Source organism: Oncorhynchus nerka, linkage group LG27 (genome assembly GCF_034236695.1).
Source record: "Oncorhynchus nerka isolate Pitt River linkage group LG27, Oner_Uvic_2.0, whole genome shotgun sequence".
NCBI lineage: Eukaryota > Metazoa > Chordata > Actinopteri > Salmoniformes > Salmonidae > Oncorhynchus > Oncorhynchus nerka.
In genome coordinates this window covers 19,909,056-19,933,898 of record NC_088422.1, presented here as the reverse complement: position 1 = coordinate 19,933,898, position 24,843 = coordinate 19,909,056, and positions in this window count along the sequence as shown.

The following is a 24,843-nucleotide window of genomic DNA, read 5'->3' as shown; positions in this document are numbered from 1 at the left end:
TGGACACACCTACTCTTTGGGGCTCCCGAGTGGCACAGCGGTGCAAGGCACTGCATCTCAGTGCTAGAGGCGTCACTACAGACGCCCTGGTTGAATCCAGGATGTGATTGGGAGTCCCATAGGGTGGCACACAATTGGCCCAGCATCATCTGGGTTTGGCCGGTGTAGACCGTCATTGTAATTAAGAATTTGTTCTTAACTGACTTGCCTAGTTAAATAAAGGTTACATATTTATTTATTTTATGTTTTACTATTTTCTACTTTGTAGAATAATAGTGAAAATATCAAAACTATGAAATAAAACATATGTAATCATGTAGTAATCAAAAAAGTGTTAAGCAAATCAAAATATATTTTATATTTGAGATTCTTCGAAGTAGTCACCCTTTGCCGTGATGACAGCTTTGCACACTCTTGGCATTCTCTCAACCAGCTTCACCTGGAATGCTTTTCCAACAGTTCCCACATACATGTATGCTGAGCACTTGTTGCATGCTTTTCTTTCAGTCTGCGGCCTAATTCATCCCAAACCATCTCAATAGGGTTGAGGTCGGGTGATTGTGGAGGCCAGGTCATCTGATGATGCAGCACTCGATCACCCTCCTTCTTGGTCAGATAGCCCTTACACAGCCTGGAGGTGTGTTGGGTCATTGTCCTGTTGAAAAACAAATGATAGTCCCACTAGCCACAAACCAGATGGGATGGCGTATCGCTGCAGAATACTGTGGTAGCCATGCTGGTTAAGTGTGCCTTGAATTCTAAATAAATTACTGACAGTGTCAGCAGAAAATCACCCTCACACCATCACACTTCCTCCTCCAAACTTTTGACTGGTACTGTATTTTCCTTCTTTATTATTTCCTGCTAACCCTAACATCCCTATTGGCTGCAAGAATTCTATACAGTATAATCATTTACATTGAAAAACTCTAATCTGGCATAATTTTGTGTATCAGTTCATAAACCATGTGCCATGGAATCAGTACATCGAAAATCTCTTCCCAACTATTTTACAACCTGTATTGCACAGCTGTCAATTTGTTGGTCCTTAAATGAAACTGGTATACTTTTTTATTTATCACAATTTTCTTTAACCAATTTTGGGTTCTTTGGACAGGAATGGTTTGGGGGGGGGGGGGGGGTTGGTGGCAACAAGACAAATGGGTGTGGATAATTACAGTAACAGGCAGCCACAGTGGACACCTGCTGTTCCTTCCCAGAGGCCCCTTTTGTTACACAGTTTCCACTTTGATCCCACTGCAGCTCCAGTAAACATGACCGCCAAACGACACATAAAACAGGTGGTGGGGGTGCATATAACCAGGAGGCCCAAAGGATAGGACGAGGGACGTGCTCACCCCAGGCTCCAGGAACAGGGAAGAACCTACAGGCCTGGCTGAAACCACACAGTCGGCACTATTTCATCACATTATGTCATTGCTTTACTAAATAATTAAGGGAAACCTGAAACAGTAAGCTAGAATAGAGTTGAAAGGCTGCAGTCTCCTTTTTTTCTGTAGGAACTTGGTTTTCAGTATACTGGTATGTATGAACACTGGTGAAACTGAGTGCGATCCTTCCCAAGCTGATGAAATGAAGCTTTGCCACAGGACTAAGCTACAGCTTCCTCCCAGCAGCACAGTCTATTACAGTTTGCAAACAGTTATAAGCTGTACTCATTTCACCGCCTTCTGTGCGGGATTTGAGTTCAGACACGATGCAATCTGGGTTCTAAATCAAAACATTGTGTTTAGGGGATAATCTCACAGTGATTTGTGTAGGAGTTGGTGGAATCAAGGCAGCAGTACACTGAAGACAGGTAGGGGTCTATTGGGGCTGGCTTATAGCAGGAAACATACATATAGCAAACAAGGGAGAAAGCAAGCTCTCAAGGTGGAGTTCAGCCGTTCCTAAATCGGGAAATTAAGTCAACCGTGACCCTTCCATGACCAGATGACCCACAGCCACACATTCATAAAGGAAGTGACAGAGAGCCTTGTGAAGTGTTAAGTGACCGTTCTAGCTGTGTGATTAGAAAGGCCTGTCCTGTTCAACATTAATCATGGAGATGGCTGCAGATGAATTAACTTGGAGACATGGGGTTTTATTAGGAGGAGGCAAATCCCGGCGTAAACTCAAATCTTTGATTACATCTCGTCGCCTGAAACTTAAACTGACAGTCCTGATCTGATCTTATCCTCGCTGGCCCAATTTAGCTAAGTCCTCCAGAGAGTCTGTTGACCCTGTGTTTCCAGACCTGTTGTCTGTGTGAAGGTGTTGGACCTGGGACTCTGGCCAGGCCAGCTGGACAGGTCAGATCGGATAGGACACTTCAGGACAAGTCGTTATATTGTTTATGACTTGGACTGTGTGTTGGAGGTGAGCTTGTTGTGTTGTGCAGCTGCCATGATAATTCTCTGGAGCTGGGAGGTCAGCCTGGCAACAGAGAAGAAGCTTTAACTTCTTAGAAAGAACTACTGATTAAGTCAAGGTAATCTGCAAGTGAGGAATAACCAGTGACAGAGGCCTTTCCAGGCTAAATCCCAGCAGAGTGTGAGAATAGTTGGGATACCCTGCCAGTGGTCACAAAGAACCCCAGGATATGGAAGTGATCTGGTTAGCTGAAATAGAGGATATAAACTATTCCTGTTTGGTTCCTTCTGAAAGCCCTGGCAAAATATTGCAGAATACTAGTGCTATGTCAAAGACTTCATTCAGGTTTTTGACAAGTTATTTATCCAAATTGAAAACAACAACAACAACGTGTAGGAGTGTACAAAACATTTATCTGGCAACATGCAGCAGTAGCCTACCTTTTGTTTTGTGCTGTTAGATAATTCAATACAAGACATTTAGATAAGAGCTGGTTGCTAACAGAGTGCCAATTGATTTCTCATTCATAGATAAATAATTATTGCACTCTTTCATAGTGTTATTAGCCATCTGAATATGAGTACAAATTATAATTGCGTTTTGTTTGAGTGTATGGATGTGTATCGTTTTAGCACATTTCTAGGCTCCCAGGGTCAGATGGTTGTTAAGTCTTGTTGCCACGCGGGATAGCTAGCTGAGAGGATTACAGAGCTACGTGAAATCAAAGAGAGCATTAACACCAATGACAGACGCCATCGGCCAACAGCTTTTAACTTGAAGGATTTAAGTAAAGGATGAATACTCAAAAGTGTTGTGGAAATAATCCTAAGTAGAACATGCGTGTGTACAGTGTGTATCACAGGATGCTGGTGGCACCTTAATTGGGGAGGACGGGGTCATGGTAATGGCTGGAGTGGAATTACTGGAATGGTATCAAATACATCAAACACATGGTTTCCTCACCATGGGTATGTGGCATGTGGTATGTGTATCTAGTGATACAGTATATGTGGTTTGTGTATCTAGTTGTTCTAATGGTGCATTTGACATGAACTTCAATAGCTTTGAAACAGCACAAGGTGCCACAGGTAACCAGGTCAAAGTTAAACATTAAACATTCATTTAAAGGTGTCCCTTAGGGATGCTCAGGTGGTAGATTGATTGGGATTGCTTGGTGTTGCATCCATTCATTTAATTATTGTACATCAACATCAACTTGATATCAACTTTTACCAACTGAGCTATTCAAATGTCAACAAGAGGCCACACATGTTGTATTAAGGTTTGGCAAGTATACAAAACATACAAAAATAACTGCAAAAGTCTGAAAATAATGGCCTGAGGGCTTTTCAGGAACCATAGTTGAAGCTCCCACCCTTGGCCCTAAACATCCTCCCACACTGCTTCATTAACCACAGCTGCCCTTGGCTCATCCCAACACAGCTGGAAGCTATGTTGCTCCAAACTGGGAATAAGCAATTCAGCCCTTTCCTCCTCACTGTCCCATGAGCTCAGAGCCACAGGATATTTTAAATACATTTTTTTACCTTTATTTAACTAGGCAAGTCAGTTAAGAACAAATTCTTATTTTCAATGATGGCCTAGGAACAGTGGGTTAACTGCCTGTTCAGGGGCAGAATGCCAGATTTGTACCTTGTCAGCTTGGGGGTTTGAACTTGCAACCTTCCGGTTACTAGTCCAATGCTCTAACCACTAGGCTACCCTGCCGCCAATATGTCTCAGCCTCACCCAGCTGCTTGTTAGGGACGATGTGACAGAACCCTATAATCTCAATAACAGGTTGTGAGGAGGCCCCCCTGATCTCTGTCTGATGGTCACCTTCTACGCGTGCCTGTTGACCAGATCTTGATAGCCAACAACTGCTTTGTAGTCGAAAGTACATTTATTTGACAGGTAACGAGGACAATTGCAGTGGGGATACATACTGTAGATAAAACATGCATATAAATCAATATCTCCCGCCCTGCAAAATATATGTATTCTAACGTAATCCTGAGTATGCTTTTTGCAACGCAATGGTGAACCCTCTCAACTCTTGAAGAGGGAAGCCATGGGGAATTACACTGACCTAGCACCAGTAGAAGGCATTTGATGCCAATATGTACATCATATCCATCACTTTCAGAGGTGGTTTCCTACTTTACACATGCCAAGTATAGCCAAACAGTGGTCATTTTCTAATTAAAAAACAAAGAAGAGAAAACCCTGTGTACAGCAGTGAATTGGCTTCTGGTTTTGGGAGGAATTACTTTGGATCAACTTGACCATCTCTACAGCAACTTGAAGCCATTACTTCTAAAGTGAATGGGCCCATGGTGCTACTATAGACTTAATTATGCACTCTGAATTCTGCCTCCAAGCAAATTGTATATATATTGTCTGGCTAGTCTGATACTCTACATTTCCTTGCTGTGCTGTAAACCCATGTAGAAATGCACTGCATATAAATGCACTCTAATGTAATATAACACAGAGCAGGTCTGGCACCGGAACATATCAGTTACATGGGCCTTTGATTTCCATAGGCAGGCATGTTTTTTTGGTTGTGAATAGTAAAGACCATATGCAGCTTGTGAGTTTTAATTTTGGAGAAGCTTACAATTTATGCTACCATTTCTACCAATCTGTGTGCCAGGAATAATTATTTTGTTTTCACATTTTCGTGGGAACAATTTAATTTCATAATTTTCCTTGGAACAGTTTCGTTTCAGTATTTTCATGGAAAAAACGGTTTAATAATAACATTTTCGTTTCTCAAAATCATTGCCAATTAAGCTAAATTCATGTGCCTAAAGCAACAAATAAAAACTGTGGAAAATATTGTGAAGAAAATTCTGGTTCATTCAATCACATTCTTCTCTCCACTCTGTGTGTCTGCCTCCCTATTTATCTGTCTTGACTTGATCTATTGCTAGTGAAGTACAACATTGTATCAAATCATCACTGGCCTAGAGTATGTGAGCGGAGTTGAGCGGTTGGAAATGCTTATCTCTCACAGAGCGGTGTGCCTTGAGTGGTGCTTGCATACTGCTCCAGCACTCCATGACATTTCAAACCTCCGCTTAAAACCTCTCTTTGCTCACTGGGAAAAAAACTGCCTCTCCTAATTCGCTTCATTAATTAAAATCCCCATTTAACAAGCAGCCATTTATTTCTGTGACCTACCATTTGGTTTTGAAGTATTGAAACTAAACCATATGATTGGAATGAAAAGTAATTTAATAAACAACATGAAAAGGTGACTATAAAAAGCGCTCATCATTTGAAATGTCCTATTAAACAGCATTGTCACACCCTAATATGTTTCACCTGTCCTTGTGCTTGTCTCCACCCCCCTTCAGGTGTCGCCTATCTTCCCCATTATCCCCAGTGTATTTATACTTGTATTCTCTGTCTGTCTGTTGCCAGTTCGTTTTGTTCGTCAAGCCTACCAGCGTTTTTCCCCTTGCTCTTGTCTTGTTCTAGTTCCTGCCCTGACCCTGAGCCACCCTGCCGTTCTGCGCCTTTTGGACTCCGATCTGGATTACTGACCTCTGCCTGCCCTCTGCCTGCCCTCACCCTGAGACTGCTTGCCGTTCTGTACCTTGTGGACTCCGATCTGGATTACTGACCTCTGCCTGCCCTCTGCCTGCCCTCACCCTGAGACTGCTTGCCGTTCTGTACCTTTTGGACTCCGATCTGGATTACTGACCTCTGCCTGCCCTCACCCTGAGACTGCTTGCCGTTCTGTACCTTGTGGACTCCGATCTGGATTACTGACCTCTGCCTGCCCTCTGCCTGCCCTCACCCTGAGACTGCTTGCCGTTCTGTACCTTTTGGACTCCGATCTGGATTACTGACCTCTGCCTGCCCTCACCCTGAGACTGCTTGCCGTTCTGTACCTTTTGGACTCCGATCTGGATTACTGACCTCTGCCTGCCCTCTGCCTGCCCTCACCCTGAGACTGCTTGCCGTTCTGTACCTTTTGGACTCCGATCTGGATTACTGACCTCTGCCTGCCCTCACCCTGAGACTGCTTGCCGTTCTGTACCTTTTGGACTCCGATCTGGATTACTGACCTCTGCCTGCCCTTGACCTGTTGTTTTGCCTGCCCCTGTTCTATTAATAAACTTTTGTTACTTTGACACTGTCTGCATCTGGGTCTTCTCTTGAAACGTGATAAGCATATAAACGCTCTAAATAGGTCAGGAGCTAGACATGTAGCCTAAGAAGGAATGAACATTAATTATTTAGACTATATTATTAGCCTATTATTTCAATTATTTCAAACCTATAGCCTACAAAAAAATACATTGTGAAGCATATGCAAGTGCAACATAAGCTGGCAGGAACATTAAGCACTGTCACGGTCGTCATAAAGAGGAGACCAAGGCCAAGCGTGGTAAGCGAACATACTTATATAATAGAAGAACGAACACTGAACAAAACTAACAAAACAACAAAACGAACAGTGAAGCAATATGGCTAGTGCAGAACAGGCAACTAAACATAGAATAACAACCCAAAAAATAACTAAGGAATATGGCTACCTAAATATGGTTCCCGATCAGAGACAACGATAAACAGCTGCCTCAGAACCAATCTAGGCAACCATAGACATATAAACACCTAGACTAGGGATTCCCTTGACATACAAAACCCCCTAGACAATACAAAAACTAAACAAACCACTCTTGTCACACCCTGACCTAACCAAATAATAAAGAAAACAAAGATAACTAAGGCTCCCGGCCGCAAACCTAAACCTATATGGAAGGGTCTGGGCGAGAATCTAACCTTGGTGGCGGCTTTGGTTCTGGACGCCGCCCCCCTTCTTTACACTGAGTCCGCTCTTGTAGCACTGACCCGTGGATCATCGCCGGATGTTCTGTACTGCGGATCCTCACCATAGGCCCCGGGCTGGGGACCCTCGCTGCGTGGATCATAGCCGGATGTTCTGGACTGGGGACCGGCCAATACGAGGAGCTGGAATAGAGCGCACCGGGCTCCACCAGCTTCCTGGCTGATGTTTTGGTCACTTTTGAATGCTGGCGGTGCTTTCACTCTAGTGGTAGCATGAGACGGAGTCTACAACCCACAGAAGTGGCTCAGGTAGTGCAGCTCATCCAGGATGGCACATCAATGCGAGCTGTGGCAAGAAGGTTTGCTGCGTCTGTCAGCGTAGTGTCCAGAGCATGGAGGCGCTACCAGGAGACAGGCCAGTACATCAGGAGACGTGAGGAATCCGTAGGAGGGCAACAACTCAGCAGCAGGACCGCTACCTCCGCCTTTGTGCAAGGAGGAGCAGGAGGAGCACTGCCAGAGCCCTGGAAAATGATTCAATGGAATTTTAGCTCACTCAGTGGCCCGCCCATGTGAAGAGACATTGGTTATAAACTATGAAACACACCCTTCTCTCCCTCCACTATATAAGCCCTTTACAAAAATATAACTTCCTGTTCCGAGTATGCGAGCCCTGCTGTCACGCCTTGGTCTTAGTATTTTGTGTTTTCTTTATTTATTTGGTCAGGCCAGGGTGTGACATGGGTTTATTTTGTGGTGTGTTTTTGTATTGGGGTTTTAGTAGGTATTGGGATTGTGGCTGAGTAGGGTTGTCTAGGAAAGTCTATGGTTGCCTGAGGAGGAAGGTGATTTTCGTTGTCTCTGATTGGGAACCATATTTAGGCAGCCATATTCTTTGAGTGTTTCGTGGGTGATTGTTCCTGTCTCTGTGTTAGTGTCACCAGATAGGCTGTATAGGTTTTCACGTTCCGTTTGTTGTTTTTGTTTGTTCGTGTTTTCATTATTAAAGATGTATCGAACTAACCACGCTGCATTTTGGTCCGACTCTCCTTCAACGGAAGAAAGCCGTAACAGAATCACCCACCACACCAGGACCAAGCAGCGTGGTGACAGGCAGCGACAGCAGAAGCAACAAAGAGAGGAATGGACATGGGAGGATGAATTGTTCGGAGAAGGACCCTGGGATCAGCCTAGAGAATATCGCTGCCCCAAAGAAGAACTGGAGGCGGCGAGAGCTGAGAGGCGCTGGTATGAGTAGAAGCAACAGAGGCAGCAGGAGCAACAATATCGGGACTACACTACTTGGGAGGAAATAGACAGGCGGGCGGTCAACCCAGAGAGAGTGCCGGAGCCCGCCTGGGATTCGCTGGAATAGTGCGAAGCAGGTTATCGGAGAATGGAGTTGGCGAAGCAAGCATGGCGGCACAGACGGAAGACCGAGAGTCAGCCCCAAAAATGTCTTTGGGGGGGCTTAGGGAGAGTGTGGCAGAGTAAGGGTTCAGACCTGAGCCAACTCCCCCAGTTTATCGTGAGGAGCCAAGGAGGAGACCAGAACCAGAGCAGGTGTTGGAGGTGAGTGAAGCAGAGACTGTGAAGGAGTTAATGGGGAAAGTGGAGGAGAGAGTTATGAGGGAATTGCTAGTTTGGTGCTTTAAATACGATATTCGCCCGACGGAGCGTGTCGGGGATTTAATGGCACCTGGGTCAGCGCTCCATACTCGTCCTGAGGTGCGTGTTAGTCGGCTGGTGAAAATTGTGCCAGCCTCACGCACTAGGCCTCCTGTGTACCTACCTAGCCTTGCACGTCCTGTGCCAGTCATGCTCTCAGGCTCTCCAGTACGCCTTCACGGTCCGGTCCATCCTGTGCCCCCTTCACACACCAGTCCTCCGGTGGCAGCTCCCCGCACCAGGCTTCCTGTGCGTGTCCTCGGTCCAGTACCACCAGTGCCAGCACCACGCACCAGGCCTTTAGTGCGCCTCGCCTGTTTAGCGCAGCCAGAGCCTTCCTCCTCTACAGCGCTGTCGGAGCCTCCCGCCTGTTCAGCGCAGCCAGAGCCTTCCTCCTCTCCAGCGCAGCTGGAGTCTCCCGCCTGTTCAGCGCAGCCAGAGCCTTCCTCCTCTACAGCGCTGCTGGAGTCTCCCGCCTGTTTAGCGCAGCCAGAGCCTTCCTCCTCTCCTGTGCTGCCGGAGTCTCCCGCCTGTTCAGCGCTGCCAGAGCCTTCCTCCTCTACAGCGCTGCTGGAGTCTCCTGCCTGTTCAGCGCAGCCAGAGCTGCCAGCCTGCATGGAGCAGCCTGAACTGTCAGTCTGCATGGAGCAGCCAGAGCTGTCAGTTTGCATGGAGCAGCCAGAGCTGCCAGTTTGCATGGAGCAGCCAGAGCTGCCAGTCTGCATGGAGCTGCCAGTCTGCATGGAGGAGCCAGAGCTGCCAGTCTGCAAGGAGCAGCCAGAGCTGCCAGTCTGCATGGAGCAGCCAGAGCAGCTAGATCCGCCAGTCAGCCAGGATCCGCCAGTCAGCCAGGATCCGCCAGTCAGCCATGATCTTCCAGATCTGCCAGTCAGCCAGACTCTCTCAGATCTGCCAGTCAACCAGACTCTTCCAGATCTGCCAGTCAACCAGACACTTCCAGATCCGCCAGTCAACCAGACTCTTCCAGACCCGCCAGCCAGCCAGGACCTGCCAGAACCACCAGCTAGCCAGGATCTGCCAGAGCCTACTACCTGCCTGAGCTTCCTCTCAGTACTGGGCTTCCTCTCAGTACTGGGCTTCCCCTCAGTGCTGAGCTTCCCCTCAATGCTGAGCTTCCCCTCAGTGCTGAGCTACCCCTCAGTCCCGAGCTTCCCCTCAGTCCCGAGCTTCCCCTCAGTCCCGAGCTTCCCCTTAGTCCCGAGCTGCCCCTCAGTCCAGTGGGGTCCTTGGTGAGGGTTATTAGGCCAAGGTCGGCGGCGAGGGTCGCCAATCAAAGGACGCGTTACAGGGGGACTAAGACTTGGTTGGAGTGGGGTCCACGTCCCGAGCCGGAGCCGCCACCGTGTACAGACACCCACCCGGACCCTCCCCTATGGGTTTAGGTGTGCGGCCGGGAGTCCGCACCTTTTTCTTTATTTATTTGGTCAGGCCAGGGTGTGACATGGATTTATATTGTGGTGTGTTTTTGTATTGGGGTTTTAGTAGGTATTGGGATTGTGGCTGAGTAGGGTTGTCTAGGAAAGTCTATGGTTGCCTGAGGCGGTTCTTAATCAGAGGCAGGTGATTTTCATTGTCTCTGATTGGGAACCATATTTAGGCAGCCATATTCTTTGAGTGTTTCGTGGGTGATTGTTCCTGTCTCTGTGTTAGTGTCACCAGATAGGCTGTATAGGTTTTCACGTTCCGTTTGTTGTTTTTGTTTGTTCGTGTTTTCATTATTAAAGATGTATCGAACTAACCACGCTGCATTTTGGTCCGACTTTCCTTCAACGGAAGAAAGCCGTAACACCTGCAGCCTCTGCGTTAAAACGGCGAATAACTTGCTGTTCCGGGTACATTAGGGCGACGGTCCGATGTCAGAAGGATTCAGATAATAAGCTATTCCGGGTACATTAGGGCAACGGTCCGATGTCAGAAGGATTCAGATAATAACTACAGAACTAAGCCAACCTCAGCGTGAGCTTTGGTTGCAAATGGTTTGAACTTTGAACTCTTATTCACTACAGAAGTGATACCTCCTAGCCGTTGAGTTAGCAGCGGCCGCTGTAAATGCTGGCTTGGAAAGGACAGACAAAGGATCTCTTCTAACAAACAACACGACACTGCCAAGTATTCAGTTTACCACCAGAGATACTCTTAAGCTATTTTGGAAGTATGCTTTGGGGTCATTGTCCATTTGGAAGACCCATTTGCGACCAATCTTTAACTTCCTGACTGATTCCTTGGTGTGTTGCTTCAATATATCTACATAATCATACCACATGATGTCACCTATTTTGTGAAGTGCACCAGTTCCTCCTGCAGCAAAGCACCCCCACAACATGATGCTGCCACCCCCGTGCTTCATGGTTGGGATGGTGTTCTTCGGCTTGCAAGCCTCCCCCTTCTTCCTTCAAACATAACGATGATCAATATGGCCAAACAGTTCTATTTTTGTTTCATCAGACCAGAGGACATTTCTCCAAAATGTACCCTCTTTGTCCCCATGTGCAGTTGCAAACCGTAGTCTGGCTTTTTTATGGCGGTTTTGGAGCAGTGGCTTCTTCCTTGCTGAGCGGCCTTTCAGATTATATCGATATAGGATTAGTTTTACTGTGGATATAAATACTTTTGTACCTGTTTCCTCCAGCATCTTCACAAGGTTCTTTGCGGTTGTTCTGGGATTGATTTATACTTTTTGCACCAAAGTACGTTCATCTCTAGGAGACAGAACGCATCTCCTTCATGAGCGGTATGATGGCTGCGTGGTCCCATGGTGTTTATACTAGCGTACTATTGTTTGTACAGATGAACATGGTACCTTCAGGCGTTTGGAAATTGCTCCCAAGGATGAACCAGACTTGTGTAGGTCTACACATTTTTTTCTGAGGTCTTGGCTGATTTCTTTTGATTTCCCCATGATGTCAAGCAAAGAGGCACTGAGTTTGAAGGTAGGCCTTGAAATACATCCACAGGTACACCTCAAATTGACTCAAATGATGCCAATTAGCCTATCAGAAGCTTCTAAAGCCATGACATAATTTTCTGGAATTTTCCAAGCTGTTTAAAGGCACAGTCAACTTAGTGTATGTGTCACGCCCTGATCTAAGAGATCCGTTTTATTTCTCTATTTGGTTAGGTCGGGGTGTGATTTGAGGTGGGTATTCTATGTTGTCTATTTCTTTGTTTTTGGCCGAGTATGGTTCCCAATCAGAGGCAGCTGTCTATCGTTGTCTCTAATTGGGGATCATACTTAGGCAGCCCTTTTTCCCACTTTCTGTTGTGGGATCTTGTTTTTGTTAGTTGCTGGTTTAGCGCTACATTACTTTACGTGTCGTTTATCTTTCTTGTTTTTTTGGGTTGTTCATTTAATAAATTCAAAATGTACGTCTACCACGCTGCACCTTGGTCTCATTCTGTAACAGTATGTAAACTTCTGACCCACTGGAATTGTGATACGGTGATTTATAAGTGAAATAATCTGTCTGTAAACAATTGTTGGAAAAATGGCTTGTGTCATACACAAAGTAGATGTGCCAAAACTATAGTTTGTTAACAAGAAATGTGTGGGGTGGTTGAAAAAGGAGTTTTAATGACTCCAACCTAAGTGTATGTAAACTTCAGACTTAAACTGTAGCCTCGTTACTGTTATTTTATATTTTGTTTATTGATTTAATGTTTACTTCAGTTTATTTAATTATTTCTTAATTAACACTTGTTTTTTCTTAAAACTGCATTGTTGTGTAAGGGCTTGTAAGTAAGCATTTCACTGTAAGGTATTCGGAGCATGTTATTTGATTTGATCCTTTTTGGCTGTCATGCTCCCTGGTGAAGTATTTTGAATGATATTATTTAGACAGCAGTAATTATAGAATTTTGGCGTAACATAATTTTACTTTAGGGCAACCCAGCATTCAAAAAGTGCAGTGCACCAGCCAACTTTCCTTTCCAATTCACAAGAGGCTGAAACCAGGTATCTGTATATAATGACGAGATGCTCATGTCCCCGCCCTTACAAAGAGTCTTTGTCCCAAAGGCTGGAAGGCAGGTGACAAGCTTAGGTCTGCATATTATGCCCATAGAAACACATTGGGCTTATTCTGGACAGATGTTGGTGAGTGAGCCCTCACGCTTTTGCCTCTCCTCTCTGCTGAAACTATGTTACCGGAGAAAGCAACTGAGCGAGCGAAACAGTGCCCCTCTACATGTAGCCCATGTAACGGATGCTGTCTGGACAGAAATAGTATGACATGACATACTCTTTTGGTCCAGACAGCATCAGATACATGGTCTACACATACTGAGACAGGGGGGCGCTGTTCCACTCACTCGGATGCTTTAACTGAGATGGATGCGTCTTTCTGTCGGCCTGCGTTTCTGTCAAATAAATGATCAATATTGAAAATATTTTATTTGGAAGGAGAAGGGTGTACGGTAGGGCGGACCAGGCCCCTTGGGGCTCACCCATAAAGCCAACAACCCTTCATTTAACTAGGCAATGTATGCAGCTAATGTATGTAAGATAGGCCTAATGATCAACTTAGGGAATAAAAAAAACACTATATCTGTAATTAACTAAGGTAATCAAAAAATCACAATGATCATTTACATGATAAATCAAATCAAATCAAATCAAATGTTATTTGTCACATACACATGATTAGCAGATGTTAATGCGAGTGTAGCGAAATGCTTGTGCTTCTAGTTCCGACAATGCAGTAATAACCAACAAGTAATCTAGCTAACAATTCCAAAACTACTACCTTATAGACACAAGTGTAAGGGGATAAAGAATATGTACATAAAGATATATGAATGAGTGATGGTACAGAGCAGCATAGGCAAGATACAGTAGATGGTATTGAGTGCAGTATATACATATGAGATGAGTATGTAAACAAAGTGGCATAGTTAAAGTGGCTAGTGATATATGTATTACATAAGGAAGTCGCTCTGGATAAGAGCGTCTGCTAAATGACTTAAATGTAAAATGTAAATGTAGATGCTATAGAGTACAGTATATACGTATACATATGAGATGAATAATGTAGGGTATGTAAACATTATATTAGGTAGCATTGTTTAAAGTGGCTAGTGATATATTTTACATCATTTCCCATCAATTCCCATTATTAAAGTGGCTGGAGTTGAGTCAGTGTGTTGGCAGCAGCCACTCAATGTTAGTGGTGGCTGTTTAACAGTCTGATGGCCTTGAGATAGAAGCTGTTTTTCAGTCTCTCGGTCCCAGCTTTGATGCACCTGTACTGACCTCGCCTTCTGGATGACAGCGGGGTGAACAGGCAGTGGCTCGGGTGGTTGTTGTCCTTGATGATCTTTATGGCCTTCCTGTGACATTATGGCCTTCCTGTGACATCGGGTGGTGTAGGTGTCCTGGAGGGCAGGTAGTTTGCCCCCGGTGATGCGTTGTGCAGACCTCACTACCCTCTGGAGAGCCTTACGGTTGTGGGCGGAGCAGTTGCCGTACCAGGCAATTTCTTCAGCCTCCTGAGGTTGAAAAGGCGTTGCTGCGCCTTCTTCACGATGCTGTCTGTGTGGGTGGACCAATTCAGTTTGTCTGTGATGTGTACGCCGAGGAACTTAAAACTTACTACCCTCTCCACTACTGTTCCATCGATGTGGATAGGGGGGTGTTCCCTCTGCTGTTTCCTGAAGTCCACAATAGAGCATACTAGTATTAAATAATAGTTTTAGCTGGACAGTAATATATTCCACATCCAGTAGACATTTATCATTAATTTCAATTATAATAATTGACTTAGCATTTGATTATTAAATATTATTATAATGTAATAACAATTGTATGTTTGCCAAAGGTCTTGCAAAGCAACACTGTTGTAAAAGCATTGGACATGTCTTTTCAAAAAAGATATTAAATAATTACAAGCTTTCAACTGTACACTGCTCTCTAACAGCTTCCCACACAGATAACTCATATTCAAACCGGTGAGGAATGTAGACTCGTGAGATGTGATTTCTCTTGCTCTTTTTGACACACTCTAAAACCCATCCATAAAATGGGAGTGTTGAGCTGGCACTGCCAGCTGGGTAATTGCAGAGAAAACACACAGAGCAACAAACTGCAGCAAAGGTCACATCTGCTGCAGAGAGCAAAGGCAATGGGGCTGTCTTTTCTATCTTCTACCCTGAGCTAATTGTGCATACCATTACATTCATCAGTTTCCAACACTCTACAGCGCTAACACGCTTATAAAATCGAATCAAATCAAATTGTATTTGTCACGTGCCGTGACAAATGTGTAGACCTTACCGTGAAATGTTTACTTTCAAGCCCTTAACCAGCAATGCAGTTCTAAGAAAATAGAATTAAGAAAATATTTACTAAATAAACTAAAATAAAAAATAATAAATAAAAAAGGCAATACAATAAAATAACAATAATGAGCCTATATACAGGGGGTACCGGTACCAAGTCAGTGTGCGGCAGTACAGGTTAGTCTAGGTAATTTGTACATGTAGGTAGGGGTAAAGTGACTATGACGGGTGGCCATTTGATTAATTCTACAGCAGTCTTATGGCTTGGGGGTAGAAGCTGTTAAGGAGACTTTTGGACCTAGACTTGGCGCTCCGGTACCACTTGTCATGTGGTAGTAGACAGAACAGTCCATAGATTGGGTGACTGGAATCAATTGAAATTTTTGGGGGCCTCCCTCTGACACCGCTTAGTATATAGGTCCTGGATGGCAGGAAGCTTGGACCCAGTGATGTACTGGGGGATACGCACTACCCTCTGTAGCGCCTTACGGTCGGATGCCAAGCAGTTGCCATACCAGGCGGTGATGCAACCAGTCAGGGTCCTCTCGATGGTGCAGCTGTATAACTTTTTGAGGATCTGGGGACTCATGCCAAATCTTTTCAGTCTCATGGGGGGGAAAAGGCATTGTCGTGCCCTCTTCACAACTTTCTTGGTGCTTTTGGACCATGATAGTTTGTTGGTGATGTGTACACCAAGCAACTTGAAACTTTCGACCTGCTCCACTACAGCCCCATCGATATGAAAGGGGGCGTGTTCGGTCCTCCTTTTTTCTGTAGTCCACGATCATCTCCATTGTCTTGCTCACGTTGAGGGAGAGGTTGTTGTCCTGGCACCACACTGCCAGGTCTCTGATCTCCTCCCTATAGGCTGTCTCATCATTGTTGGTGATCAGCCTACCATCGTTGTGTCATCAGCGAATTTAATGATGGTGTTGGAGTTGTGCTTCACCACGCAGTCGTGGGTTAACAGGGAGCACAGGATGGGAGTAAGCATGCACCCCTGAGGGGCCCCTGTGTTGAGGATCAGCTTGGCAGATGTGTTGTTTCCTACCCTTACCACCTGGGGGCGACGCGTCAGGAATTCCAGGATCCAGTTGCAGAAGGAGGTTTTTAGTGCCAGGGTCCTTAGCTTAGTGATGAGCTTTGTGGGAACTATGGTGTTGAACACTGAGCTGTAGTCAATGAACAGCATTCTCACATAGATGTTCCTTGTCCAGGTGGGAAAGGGCAGTGTGGAGTACAATTGAGATTACATTATCTGTGTATCTGTTGGAGCGGTATGTGATTGGAGTGGGTCTAGGGTTTCCGGGACGATGGTGTTGATGTGAGCCATGACCAGCCTTTTAAAGCACTTCATGGCTACCGATGTGAGTGTTACAAGATGGTAGTCATTTAGGCAGTTTATCTTCGATCTCTTGGGTACATGGACTGTAGTGGTCTGCTTGAAACATCTAAGCATTGCAGACGCGGCCAGAGAAAGGTTGAAAATGTCACTGAAGACACTTGCCACTTGGTCTGCAAATGCTCTGAGTACACTTCCTGGTAATCCGTCTGACCCCGCGGCCTTGTGAATGTTGACCTGTTTAACTTAGGGCTCGATATGACAACAGCCAGTGAAAGTGCAGGGTGCCAAATTCAAAACAACAGAAATCTCATAATTAAAATTCCTCAAACATACAAGTATCTTATACCATTTTAAAGGTAATCTTGTTGTTAATCCCACCACAGTGTCCGATTTCAAATAGGCTTTACAGTGAAAGCACCACGAACGATTATGTTAGGTCAGAGCCAAGTCGCAAAAACACACACAGCCATTTTTCCAGCCAAAGAGTGGAGTCACAAAAATCAGAACTAGAGATATAATTAATCCCTAACCTTTGTAACCTTTGATGATCTTCATCAGATGACACTCATAGGACTTCATGTTACACAATTTTTTTATTTTTTTATTTTACCTTTATTTAACCAGGCAAGTCAGTTAAGAACAAATTCTTATTTTCAATGACAGCCTGGGAACAGTGGGTTAACTGCCTGTTCAGGGGCAGAACGACAGATTTGTACCTTGTCAGCTCGAGGGTTTGAACTCACAACCTTCCGGTTACTAGTCCAACGCTCTAACCACTAGGCTACCCTGTATGTTTTGTTTGATAAAGTTCAGTATACATTGGGCGCGTTATATGTTCAGTAGTTCCAAAAACATCTGGTGATTTTGCAGAGAGCCACATCAATTTACAGAAATACTCATTTTAAATGTTGATGAAAATACAAGTGTGTGGAATTAAAGATATACTTCTCCTTAATGCAACCGCTGTGTCAGATTTCAAAAAAGCTTTACGTAAAAAGGAAACCATGCAATAATCTGAGAACGGCGCTCAAGAGAACAAATACATATATCCGCCATGTTGGAGTCAACAGAAGTCAGAAATAACCTTATAAATATTCATTTACCTTTGATGATCTTCAACAGAATGCACTCCCAGGAATCCCAGTTCCACAATAAATGTTTGATTTGTTCGATAATGTCCATCATTTATGTCCAAATAGCTACTTTTGTTAGTGCGTTTGGTAAACAAATCAAAACTCATGAAGCGCGTTCACTAGTTGCAGACGAAATCTAAAAAAGTTCTGTTACAGTCCGAAGAAACTTGTCAAACGACGTATTGAATCAATCTTTAGGATGTTTTTAACATAAAACTTCAATAATATGGGAGATACCTCTCATGTGAAATGCGCATGACCAGCGCGTGACTGCTGCCAGACCTCTGACCCATTCCCCTCTCATTCAGCCCCCCTTCATAGTAGAAGCCTCAAACAAGTTTCTAAAGACGGTTGACATCTAGTGGAAGCCTTAGGAAGTGCAATATGACCAATATCCCACTGTAACTTCAATAGGGGCTGAATTGAAAATCGACCAACCTCAGATTTCCCACTTCCTGGTTGGATTTTTTTCTCAGGTTTTTGCCTGCCATATGAGTTCTGTTATAATCATTGACATCATTCAAACAGTTTTAGGAACTTCTGAGTGTTTTCTATCCAAATATATAATATGCATATATTAGCAACTGGGACTGAGGAGCAGGCAGTTTACTCTGGGCACATCTGGACACCTTATTCATCCAAGCTACTCAATACTGCCCCCCAGCCATAAGAAGTTAACCCTTTCACACGTACCATCACACGAGTGTGATCGTTCTACAGTGGTCCCTGAAGCATATGATCACACCCCATGTGAATAGAACACTCATTTAGAATGCTTGTTTAGAACGGCCAGTTTCGAATGACGCAACAATCAACGTTTGAGCTGGCCACACTTTTTTCAGAAACTATTTACACAAACACAGTCCTTACAAAGTTATGTACAGAATGTGAGCAGTTTATTTTTGGATGCAATGTTCAGATATTCACAGAAGTATATATAGCATAACACAATCATCCTAACCAGAAAAATGTAGGCTACATTTGTCCTTGCGCTAACTGAGGAAAAATTTACCCAACACAAGCAGTAGTATTTTCTAACTCTCGACTGACATAAACTACAATATGAATTAGCTAATAGCAATTCCTATGTATAAATAATCACATCACGGGTGAGCTCACCATTGATCGAAATAACTAGGTAAAACACTTTATAGAAATCGAATTTAATCCGACGATTAGTTTCAGCGCGCAGCCATGCATTTTTTCCTCACAGAAACCGAAGATAATAAGAGAAGAGGAGATGAGTTTGGCCTGTTTATAGTATGCATGTTGAAGGGGTGTGTCATCGTTCACATCCCACCATTAATTTCCGGAAGTCCTCAAAAAATTTGTGAACTCTTACTCACCTCATTTTGCTATAGCATCTTTGGTCCGACAGACAATCTAGTGAAACCCAGAATGCATTGTATGTCAACAAACATGGCTCCACACGCATAGCTGGAATTAGCTTAGCTCATAATCAGTACAACCTTCAAAACATTATTTTACACACATACTATGTGCCCTTTACAATCTATGCAAAAATCAGAATGCATGATTTATCACCGGTAATTGAAAAACGTGAATAAAATAGTAAATATATCAACACCACACAAAACATTTTCTGAAAGTGATTTATTGATACAAATGGCGCGTGCAGGCAGTCAATCCTGTAACCTCTCACTCCCACTCTAAGCCATTCAGTGTTGTTATGTACGTAGCTAATGAGCTAAGCTGTAGCATTAGAAATGTCTTTCAAAAGGAGACAACTCAGAAATGCAGAATCTGCCAATAAGTCTGAAAGTCAGGAATCAGATTCTGACAGTGACAGAGGACCGACCACTTGTCCACTGACAAAGTCCCAGTTCCCTTCGAAGATGCTGGTGGTGATGGAGGCAGACCGATAGTACAGGATTTCTGTGGTAGCTGGAAGGTTGCCAGCCATTTCACCCCTCCTGGCCCTGCTGTTTGTGTTGATGAGTCCCAGTCTGGAGTGCAACGCCCCTTGCAATTTCCATCTGAGGCAGAGTGCTTCAAGATGTTTCTGACAGAGGAGCTGGTGGGAGACATAGTAGAGACCAATCGCTATGCCTTGGAGCTACAGGAGAAGAGAGAGCCAGGAGTGAGGGGACAGCCACAATTAGTGAAATGTATACATTCCTGGTGACAGTAAAGAAGAACTCCCTAAGAGAATACTGGAGCAGATAATCCTATGTTTGCAACTCCCTTCTTTGCCACCCTCTTTTCCCAAGACTGCTTTCTAGTTCTGCTGCTATGACTGCATTTCATCAACAACGCTACTGCCATTCGAAATGACCCGTTATACAAAATAAAAAATGTTAACAGCTGGCAGTTAAGCTCCATGACAAACGAGTCCATGTCCTCTCCTCTGTCCATACAGCAACCATGTCGGCCACAGGGAAGGTGGACCACCTGATGGGAGAGAGAAATGAACCAGACAGAGAAACATCAAACCAAACTGCTTGCCTGACTATAACCTCAAAATGGGGGCAGTGGATAAGGCTGACATGATAAACAGCTTTGTGGAATGCACTCAGAAAACAACCAAGTGGTGTAAGATATTTTTTCATTTTTCCAGGGTAGCGTCAAAATACAACATCTTCTTCTTACGCGTTTAGCATTGTTTTACAGAGCTAATAGAAGAATGTAACTAGCTACATAAGCACGATTGAATATAACACCATAAAAGGTGAGTGACGTTACCTAGGGTGTCCGCGGTTATAAGGAATATACACAAATATATTATGCTCCATACACACAGTGAGCAGTAGCAGTACAGTAGAAACGGTATAACACGACACACAGAAACTATTATAACGTAATAAGGCACTTACTTTGATAGAAACGCAGTCTGGATTTGAAGATGGGTGTCTGTAGTGATGCCTCTAGCACGGAGACGCTGTGCCACTTGGGAGTCATAAGGCCAGGGTAGCTTCAAAATACAACACATGCTAATACTTCCCTGACGCAATTAGCATTGTTTTCCAGAGCTAATAGAAGAATGTAGCTAGCTACCTAGTCATTGAGTATAACACCATAAATGTTATGAAATTATTAACGTTACATTGTGTTTATACATTATGCTACAGTAGAAATGACATGCAGAAACTATTATAACGTAATAAGGCACTTTGATAGAAACGCACACATTTCCAAAGTTATTATTGATAATGAAAACAACTTTGATTGCGATGCAGGCAACAGTTGGAAAATATGAACACGTGTGCCGGACGGCAGATGAGCAAATGTCTGCAGACTTGAACTACACAAACAATTGAGAAGTGTTTGGGGAATTTTGTCCGGGTCAGAAATGTCTAAAAAATGAATTGGTCCGCAAAAGTAAAAATGACTACCTGTATGTGAATGAATGAGGCGGAACACTGTTATTAGAAAGTAATTAAAAATTGACAAATAAAAACAGGCTGCGTGCTTTGGTTTGAGGGCAGCGCTGATTAAATGTACTGTTACCGAACAATCACATTCTGGAATGGAGAGAACGTTCTAACATCACGTGCATAAAAAAACTCACGCTGGGGCGACCGTTAGAGATATTTGGAACTCACGCATGAAAGGGTTAAAGGTCTTGCTTACATCGGCTACGGAGAGCGTGATCACTTAGTCATCCAGAACAGCTGCTGCTCTCGTGCATGCTTCAGTGTTGCTTGCCTTGAAGTGAGCATAAAAGGCATTTAGCCCATCTGGTAGGCTTGCGTCACTGGGCAGCTCGTGGCTGGGTTTCCCTTTGTAGTCCGTAATAATTTGCAAGCCCTGCCACATCCGACAAGCGTCAGAGCCGGTGTAGTAGGATTCAATCTTAGTCCTGAATTGACGCTTCACCTGTTTGATGGTTCGTCTAAGGGCATAGCGGGATTTCTTAAAAGCGTCCAAATTAGTTTCACGCTCCTTGAAAGCGGCAGCTCTAGCCTTCTGGTTGGCATATGTACGTATGGTCCCTGTAGGGATGACTTTGTCAATGCACTTATTGATGAAGCCGGTGACTGAGGTGATATACTCCTCAATGCCATTGGATGAATCTCAGAACATATTCCAGTCTTTGCTAGCTTTAGTTTTTGCTTGTAAACAGGAATCAGGAGGATAGAATTATGGTCAGATTTGCCAAATGGGTTGGAAATTACACACTGAACAAGAACAACATTAATATTAATATTGTGTGCTTGTATGGGGTGGAATTGAGGGGATAAAACTCAACATAAAATCCCAATGTGAATATATTCATGCAACAGACTAAAGCATAGATAATAAAGCTGTCTGTATTTTCTTGCTTATGTGCTGTTTGGCCAGATATGAGCAGATTGATTTAGCTTTGGCCCGTCTGAATACACTGCCTGGAGATTGACATGAATACATTCAGCAGGTTGCTGCTGAGGCAGTGGACAAGGAGAGGCTGAGTTTGTTCGAATAAATAAAATAACTCTCTCTCTCTCTCTCTCCAGAAAAAGGCTATGCACTCCATTATGTCCTCCATAGTTCTCTTTGCAAATCACACGTCCTTCTACAAAAGGCTCTTGGATAAGTGTTTGTACCCATCTTTCCCTCTCTCTTGATGTATGCTGAACACAATCAACACAGCAACGCATAATGAAAAAGCATGCTGGTGGTTCGGTGATTTAACCCCAATAAGAGAAGTGTTGACTACCCACATGCAGGTCGGTCGATCCCACAGTACCTCCTTTTAAAATGTCACAGCGAAGGAAGTGATGAGGATTTTGCATCGTCCACTGTGCTTGGGTCTCCACAATGTCTGACAAAGGATGAGTGTCTTGTTTTAAGGGACAAAGGAAAACCTGGTAGGATAGAGGTCTAAAACATACATTTCACCGTGCTTTTACACCTGCATTGCTTGCTGTTTGGGGTTTTAGGCTGGGTTTCTGCACAGCACTTTGAGATATCAGCTGATGTAAGAAGGGCTTTATAAATAACTTTGATTTGATTTGATATCTGGTTGAAATGACATAATTGCAACCACATTGATATCTGGATGAAATTATGTCATTGCAAGCAGGTTGATATCTGGTTTGCTACCAGCGACTGAGGGAGAGCGTCTCTCGAGGTTATAGTATGCGTCACCTTTGTTGCTGGAAGGCTACACAAGCAGTGTGGCCACATCTTGCATTGTTGTACTGTCAAAATGTCACCCTGTGAGTTTAAATAATAAATAAAGCCTTGAGCAAATGCAGACTGTGATAACAGCCCTCTAGCTGTGATGAAGAGGATCACATTTCCCAGCGACATAAGGAAGGGGCTAAGCAGCGTCTCTCAAGGACTCTTTCACTGCTCCTTTACTACAGGCAGATGTCGTTGAACAAGCCCCATGTTCTGAACGCATTAGAGGGAAATAATTAATCAAGAAAGAAATAGAGAGAGAGAGGAAGAGGGAGAGAGTATCTCCTCATAGTAAACAACACAACCATTGATGTAATAAATTACTATTATGAACTACCACTTTTTATCTACTGTCAAATACAACAGAACTTTCAATAAAGAACCAAAGCTCTAAAATGCACTTAACAGAGCCAATAACACTTTCAAGCTCATGCATAATTAATTGTGGAAACTCATTTAAAATGCAGATTACAGTCCAAAATAATGGGAACATTTAACTACCGAACCACTGACTGATTCAGCATGATAAAGAGTCTTGACCGTATAGCTACCTCTAGCTGCTACAAGTGGTCAGTTAAAGGAGTCATTTACCTCATCTTATGGATACCAAGAAAGCAGTCTATGAATCCAGAGTAGAGTCAAGGTGTAGCATTGTTGGGTGCAAAACAATGGGAGTCGTAGGATGCTCCAAATGATATGCCTCTGAGTGGCACAGCGGTCTAAGGCACTGCATCTCAGTGCTTGAGGTGTCACTACAGACACCGTGGTTCGATTCCAGGCTGTATCACAACCAGCTGTGATTGGGAGTCCCATAGGGCAGTACACAATTGGCCCAGCGTCGTCTGGGTTTGGCTGCTGTAGGCCGTCATTGTAAATAAGTATTTGTTCTTAACTGACTTGCCTAGTTAAATAAAGATTAAAACATGCATAAGTTTGGAAACAGATTCAGTCTCACTCAGAAGTAAAGTGTGGCCCAGTTAAGTATGCAAAGGGGGAGGAGATTTGATCATTCTGGCAGTTTTGTTTTTGTTCCTGCATGCATGCTTTTGTTGTGGTTTTAGCCGTGCACAGAAAGACTACATACATCCCTCTACTGAAAGTGGCAGCGAGGGCAGAGGAAGAGAATACGAGGAAATTACTTCCATATTAGCCATAAAACATCTCAACTAGAGGTTAACTGAGGATGCTGGGGGGATTACTAAATGGTGTTGATCTACAATGTCTACGACTACAATGAGCCCCGAATATTGGCTCAGTGAGAGCGCCGCCAGCCTTTTCTCTCCACAGATTTTCTAATGCAGACAAAGCTTCCTGACGGGACAGACGACCACACTGTTTTTATAGTGACAACTGGTCAGAACACTGTCACTAGGTCGTTCCCCTGCAACATAGCTATGGCCAAGAATATGGTACCAACCCATCCTTTATATACTTTACAGGACATGAGCCTTTCATCCTGAACTGAGTTTAGCTGCAGTTTATACCATGGCATTGTTGAATACTCATTTGTGGTTGGCTTAATGGCATTCTAGAGTGTGCGTTATTTACTTGTAATGCAAGGTATATTTGCACGGTAGAATTCAATGGCTATAGTTAATTCTTACATGTTCTATATTTGAGCAGTTGAATTGAAAACAATAATCTATTATGTTAAATGTTGCATTGATGGCCCAATAACATACATTGCAATGGTGGATTGCTAAACATCTGCCAGTAACACCTATTCCATCAAACACCTAACAGAAAGCAACAATATCTGTTGCAGCTGCAGTGGGCTGGCTGATAGTGTCAAAGTGCTGAGAACACAGAACACAACAACAGAAAACACTTCAAGAGAGAACACAGAACTCAGCAACACAGAACATTGAAACCCAGAACACAACAACACAGAACACAGCAACACAGAACACAGCAACACATAACACAGAATACAGAACACAACAACACAGAACTAAACAACACAGAACACAGAACACATCAACGCATAATACAACAACACAGAACAAAGAACACAGCAACACAGAGCACAACAACACAGAACACAACAACACAGACCACGGAAACACAGAATACACCAACACAGAACATAGCAACACAGAACAC